The sequence below is a fragment of the Penaeus vannamei genome, chromosome 37, assembly GCF_042767895.1.
Source record: "Penaeus vannamei isolate JL-2024 chromosome 37, ASM4276789v1, whole genome shotgun sequence".
NCBI classification, from domain to species: Eukaryota; Metazoa; Arthropoda; class Malacostraca; order Decapoda; family Penaeidae; genus Penaeus; species Penaeus vannamei.
Genome location: NC_091585.1, coordinates 11,615,289 through 11,622,788, shown reverse-complemented (window position 1 = coordinate 11,622,788; position 7,500 = coordinate 11,615,289). Strand labels below are relative to the sequence as shown.

The 7,500-nt window shown below is 35.5% G+C and overlaps 2 non-coding genes across 2 annotated transcripts; both read left to right on the top strand.

Moving 5' to 3' along the window:
- Positions 1 to 2,514: 2,514 nt before the first annotated feature.
- Positions 2,515 to 2,588, top strand: TRNAN-GUU (transfer RNA asparagine (anticodon GUU)). The gene has a single exon. It is a non-coding gene; the product is annotated as a tRNA-Asn (tRNA).
- A 1,898-nt stretch (positions 2,589 to 4,486) lies between these two features.
- On the top strand, positions 4,487 to 4,560 carry TRNAN-GUU (transfer RNA asparagine (anticodon GUU)). The gene has a single exon. It is a non-coding gene; the product is annotated as a tRNA-Asn (tRNA).
- The last annotated feature ends 2,940 nt before the right edge of the window (positions 4,561 to 7,500 follow it).

Genomic DNA, 7,500 nt, shown 5'->3' with positions numbered 1-7,500 from the left:
CTTGACCCCAAGGGTGACGAAGAACTCCCAGATGCTCTTTGCTAATGGACTGACCCGGTGGAGGTACAATCACGTACAAAGGCCGGGTCGTGAGTAAAGCTTCGAACCTTTCAAGAACTAAATGCTTGCGGTCCCGTTATCTGGATCTTCGAGACGGATTTCGAAACGACTTTGATGAAGAGTTTTGACTTTGATTGTACTTGGAAATAAAAGGAAACGCGGCGAGGCAACGCTGGATGATATTATAAATAAAAAGAAAGAAAGAAAGGAATTTCTGCTTTCGGAAAATAATCGGGATAAGATTGGTGAGAACCAGAGACCTACGCATAAGGGTATTTAATGGTTCCTTAAGCGAAGAATCACTTCACATATCTATCTATCTATATACGTGTGTGTGTGTGTGTGTGTGTGTACTGTTTTCTGTCTTTTATTTTGAAAAGGAGTGGCAAGGTACTTGTACTTATTATATAAAACCTTTCTTTTATGGAAAATATGAGTTCGTGTAAGGGAACATTTCGGCTGTGACTTTTATAACTGGTGCAGGTATATTTTACTGTATAAGCGAAACAGACTATTTGAATTAAAAAATGCAATAAAGGGGACATAATGAGAATAACGATAATAGTAAATGGAGAGCAGAGGCGGGGCTTCCATGGTGGCCCTGGGGGTACCCCTCCTGCAATCTGATTGACCATCCCCCCCAGTGGTCATTGACTCGTCGTAATGGCCCCCTGTATATATAATCTGGCACCCCCCCTCCCCCAGATTTATTCTTGTTACCCCTTATGCCCGTCACCGGAAAATTCTCTGTACCCGCCCCTGATGGAGAGAGAAAAAATGCACGGGAGAGGGTAAGACTAAAGAGGACACAAAGGGAGAGAAGAGAGAGGAAAGAAAAACTGAAAAAAAAATCAGAAAGTTAGAAGGAACAACACGAAACAGACGTCATGTGAGCCTTCCCAGGACACAGAATTTGGCGCATCGACGGAGCTTTACTGAAGCAGCGAAGTCTGAGGCAACGCGTTCAAAATGAAAGATATTTGTGAAGGAGTTCTGTCGATGGAGAAAATGTGTGCACACGCTTACAGACACATATACTTTACCAAAGTGACACACAGAGACATTCAGATATACAAACAGGCATACATATACAATTCATCACATGTAGACTATTACGTACACATGGAAAAGGACGCACAGGTAAAGAAATACGCACATGCACAAAAAGACGTGTAAAAATTGTTTGTATAAAGAGACATACATTATACAAAGAAATGCGGAAAGATCAAAGGAGAGAACGAGAGAGAGATATTGAGATAGAGAGACAGAAGAGTAAGATAGAGTGATATTAAGATAGAGAGAAAGATAGGGAAGCAGAGCAAAAGAAAGAGAGAGAGATTGAGGTATATGTATATATATATATATATATATATATATATATATATATATATATATATAGAGAGAGAGAGAGAGAGAGAGAGAGAGAGAGAGAGAGAGAGAGAGAGAAGCAGAGGAAGACAGAGAGATTGAAATGGATAGCTAGAGGGAAAAGCAGAGTGAAAGGGAGTGAGAGAGAGATATTGAGATAGATATATATTTAGAGAGAGAAGCAGAGTAAGATAGAGAGATAAATTGAGATAGATAGAGAAGCAGAGTGAGAGAGAGAGATTGAAATAGATATATATAGAGAGAGGGAAGCAGAGTAAGAGAGAGATATTGAGATAGAGAGAGAAAGAAGCAGAGTAAGAGAGAAAGAGAGACCGATAGAGAGAGAGAGAAGCAGAGAAAGAGAGAAAGAAAGAGACCGATAGAGAGAGAGAGAGAAGCAGAGTGAGTGGGAGAGAGATATTAAGATAGATAGATTGGGAAAAGCAGAGTGAGAGAGATAGAAAGAGAAGAGGAGAAAAGAAAGAAAAGGAAATATTTAGATAACATAATACCACAAACATATATGCATACTTTTTCCCACTGAAGTCGGTGATATTTCGAATCAAATATTAACTGTCCTCTTTTATATCCGTAAATGTATTGTGTGCCTCAAAGGGTTCAAGGTAATTATGATCTAAAAGAAAAACGTAATTTTAAGTAAAACCGTCTTTTTTGTGAGATATGTGTATCATTATGATTATGTGTTGCCGTGTAAGACCTAGAGTTTTAAGTGTGACATTTATTGAAAATTATTAAGATTATTTGCTAAATAAACCATGTTTGTATTTCTAGTTTTGCAAATTCAAAAAGATTTATATCTGGGAGTTGGCTGTTGGCTCTCCTTTATATAATTTCGCTTTGCGTTTTCTGAATAAAATTTTACATTATCAACAGAAGTGAAACTTGTACTGCACGAGTTCGCGAAAGTGTAAAAGGAAACCAAATAAGTTCAGTTAAAAGAAAATATAAACACTAAACTGACACACATATCCATACAATTCCTTGGCAAAAAGTCTAATTCGATTTAAGGTTAAATTACATTATTGGTTAAGATTTTATTGACCTAACTTTGCAATGCATACTGTGGCCTCCGTGGCACAATCGGTTAGCGCGTTCGGCTGTTAACCGAAAGGTTGGTGGTTCGAGCCCACCCGGGGGCGCTTCCTTTAAGGTTCATTCTGACATTAGGCAACCACCAATCACTCTCATACGAACCCACTTGAAGACGGGAATTCTTGTCGAACCATTCTGGCTTTCTGGCTTGGAATGGCTGTCGCTCCAGGGAAAGTTCTAATCATGTTTACTAATTTGCGTCTCCTACTTTTTGGACATTAGTCCAGGAACACTCTATGGATTCATTACGAACCGGATATTTTTCCCGGTTAAAAATCTCTTATTGCCTGTTGATTCGCCGGATGATGAACTTTCTAATCAACCTTACATGAGCTTCATTGTTCCAATTTCATCAGATGCATAGTGTAAGAAATATTAGAAACTGATGAGGTACTCTGATTAAAAACCAAGAATATTCCAAAAATAAATGATTAAACGCAACTATGATTTCTCCCTCGTGAGCATATATATACATATATATATATATATATATATATATATATATATATATATATATATATGTGTGTGTGTGTGTGTGTGTGTGTGTGTGTGTGTGTACTTATATTTATATATATACTATATATATATACATATATATACATATACATACTATATATATGTATATATATATATTTATATATATATACATATTCTCTCTATATATATAAATATACACATATATGTATATGCATATACATATGCATACATATATGTGTGTATATATATATATATATATATATATATATATATATATATATATATATATATATATATATATATGGGTGCGTGTGTGTATTGTATGTATATATACATGTGTGTGTGCATATATATATATATATATATATATATATATATATATATATATTTATGTGTGTCTATGCATATATGCATGTATGTATGTATATATACATATATATATTTGTATGTATGTATACATATATATGTTTGTGTATATGTGTGTTTGTGTATTACATATATATATATATATATGTATATATATATATATCTGTATGTATATATGTATGTATTACGCATATAGACACAAACAAATATATACATATATATATGTATGTGTATGTATATAGAGAAGCAGAGTGAGAGAGAGAGAGAGATTGAAATAGATATATATAGAGAGAGGGAAGCAGAGTAAGAGAGATATTGAGATAGAGAGAGAGAAGCAGAATAAGAGAGAAAGAGAGACCGATAGAGAGAGAGAAGCAGAGTAAGAGAGAAAGAGAGACCGATAGAGAGAGAGACAGAGTGAAGCAGAGTGAGTGGGAGAGAGAGAGAGATACTAAGATAGATATATTGGGAAAAGCAGAGTGAGAGATAGAAAGAGAAGGAGAAAAGAAAATATTTAGATAACATAATACCACAAACATATATGCATACTTTTTCCCACTGAAGTCGGTGATATTTCGAATCAAATATTAACTGTCCTCTTTTATATCCGTAAATGTATTGTGTGCCTCAAAGGGTTCAAGGTAATTATGATCTAACAGAAAAACGTAATTTTAAGTAAAACCGTCATTTTTGTGAGATGTGTCTATCATTATGATTACGTTTTGCCGTGTAAGACCTACAGTTTTAAGTGTGACATTTATTGAAAATTATTAAAATTATTTGCTAAATAAACCATGTTTGTATTTCTAGTTTTGCAAATTCAAAAAGATTTATTTCTGGGAGTTGACTGTTGGCTCTCCTTTATATAATTTCGCTTTGCATTTTCTGAATCAAATTTTACATCATCAAGAGAAGTGAAAATTGTACAGCACGAGTTCGCGAGAGTGTAAAAGGAAACCAAATAAACTCATTTAAAAGAAAATATAAACACTAAACTGACACATATCCATACAATTCCTTGGCAAAAAGTCTAATTCGATTTAAGGTTAAATTACATTATTGGTTAAGATTTTCTTGACCTGACTTTGTAAATCATACTGTGGCCTCCGTGGCACAATCGGTTAGCGCGTTCGGCTGTTAACCGAAAGGTTGGTGGTTCGAGCCCACCCGGGGGCGCTTCCTTTAAGGTTCATTCTGATATTAGGCAACCACCAATCACTCACGTACGACCCCACTTAAAGAAGACGGGAATTCTTATCGTACCAATCTGGCTTTCTGGCTTGGAATGGCTGTCGCTCCAGGGAAAGTTCTAATCATGTTTACTAATTTGCGTCTCCTACTTTTTGGAATATATGTTTCTGTATGTTTGTCTATGCATATATGCATGTATATATGTATATACATATACATATATATATATATATATATATATATATATATACATATATATGTTTGTGTATATGTGTGTGTTTGTGTATTATATATACATATATGTATATATATGAATATGTATATATGTATATATATGTATGTATTTATGTATATATTACGCATATAGACACACAAACAAAAGTTATACATATATGTATGTATGTGTATGTATATATACGTATGTATATATACACATAAATACATATATATACATATATATATAAATATATATGTATGTATGTATATGTATGTATATATATATGCGTGTGTATATATACACATAAATACATATATATACATATATATATTGTATACACACAGAGGTACACACACACACACATATATATACGCACACACAAATACACAAACACACACACATATATATTTTTATATATATGCACATCACAAAGTGCCCTACCTTTGGCTATAAAAAAAATAAAAATAAAAAGTTCTAATCAAGTCGAATAAACATTAATCCCTGGCTCTCTACACAGCAAACTCAGCGATCCTGGCACTGCATGATTTTTTTTTTCTTTTTTTTTTTTTTTTTCTTTTTTGCGAAACCGCCGTGAGATGTCCCGCTGCGTCTCCCATAAATCACTTCTAAGCAGAGTTGACATGATACAGGCGGATTGATACTACCCATAGCACAGGTATTCCGCGGTGCACGTGACCCCAAGGGTGACGAAGAACTCCCAGAGGCTCTTTGCTAATGGACTGACCCGATGGAGGCACAGCCACGTGCAATGGTCGGGTCGTGAGTAAAGCTTTGAACCTTTCAAGACCTAAATGCTTGCGGTCCCGTTATCTGGGTCTTCGAGACGGATTTCGAAACGGATTTGAGAGAGTTTTGACTTTGATTGTACTTGGAAATAAAAGGAAACGCGGCGAGGCAACGCTGGATGATAATAAAAAGAAAAAGAAAGAAAGAAGAAACGTTTCTAATTTCGGAAAATAATCGGGCTAAGATTGGTGAGAACCAGAGACCCACGCATAAGGGTATTTAATGGTTCCTTAAGCGAAGAATCACCTCACATATCTGTCTATCTATCTATATACGTGTGTGTGTGTGTGTGTGTGTTGTTTTCTGTCTTTTATTTTGAAAAGGAGTGGCAAGGTACTTGTACTTATTATATAAAACCTTTCTTTTATGGAAAATATGAGTTCGTGTAAGGGAACATTTCGGCTGTGACTTTTATAACTGGTGCAGGTATATTTTACTGTATAAGCGAAACAGACTATTTGAATTAAAAAATGCAATAAAGGGGACATAATGAGAACAACGATAATAGTAAATGGAGAGCAGAGGCGGGGCTTCAATGATGGCACTGGGGGTACCCCCCCTGTAATCTGATTGGCCACCCCACCCCCCAATGGTCATTGACTCGTCGTAATGGCCCCCTGTATATATAATCTGGCGCCCCCCCCCCCCGATTTATTCTTGTTACCCCCTGTGCTCGCCACCGGAAAATTCTCTGTACCCGCCCCTGATGGAGAGAAAAAAATGCACGGGAGAGGGTAAGATTATAAAGAACAGAAAAGGGAGAGAAGAAAGAGAAAAAAGCAAAAAAAAAATAAAATCAGAAAGAAGGAACAACTCGAAACAGACGTCACGTGAGCCTTCCCAGGACACAGAATTTGGCGCATCGACGGAGCTTTACTGAAGCAGCGAAGTCTGAGGCAACGCGTTCAAAATGAAAGATATTTGTGAAGGAGTTCTGTCGATGGAGAAAATGTGTGCACACGCTTACAGACACATATACTTTACCAAAGTGAAACATACAGACATTCAGATATACAAACAGGCATACTTATACAATTGAACACATATAGACTATTAGGTACACATGGAAAAGGACACACAGGTAAAGAGATACGCACATGCACAAAAAGATGTGCAAAAATTGCATGTATAAAGAGACATACATTATACAATGAAATACGGAAAGATCAAAGGAGAGAACGAGAGAGAAAAATTGAGATAGAGAAAGAGAAACAGAGTAAGAGAGAGATAGTGATATTGAGATAGAGATAGAGAAGCAGAGTAAGAGAGAGAGGGAGATTGAGTTATATGTATATATATATATATATATATATATAGAGAGAGAGAGAGAGAGAGAGAGAGAGAGAGAGAGAGAGAGAGAGAGAGAGGCAGAGTAAGAGATTGAGAGAGAGAAGCAGAGTGAGAGTGAAAGAGATTGAGATATATATAGAGAGAGAAGCAGAGTAAGAGTGGGATAAATTGAGATAGATAGAGAAGCAGGGTGAGAGGGAGAGATTGAAATAATATATATATAGAGAGAGAAAGAGAAGCAGAGTAAGAGATATTGAGATAGAGAGAGAGAGGCAGAGTAAGAGAGAGAGATTGAGATAGAGAAAGAGATATATACAGAGAGAAGCTAGTTAGTGGGAGAGAGAGAGAGATTAAGATAGAGAGAAGCAGAGTGAGAGACAGAGAAGAGAAGAAAAGAAATAAAAGAAAACATTTAGATTACATAATAGCACAAACATATATGCATTTTTTCCCACTGAAATCGGTGATATTTCGAATCAAATGTTAGCTGACCTTTTTATATCCGTAAATGTATTGTGAGCCTCAAAGGGTTCAAGGTAATTATGATCTAAAAGAAAAAACGTAATTTTAAGTAAAACCGTCTTTCTTGTGAGATGTGTATCATTATTATT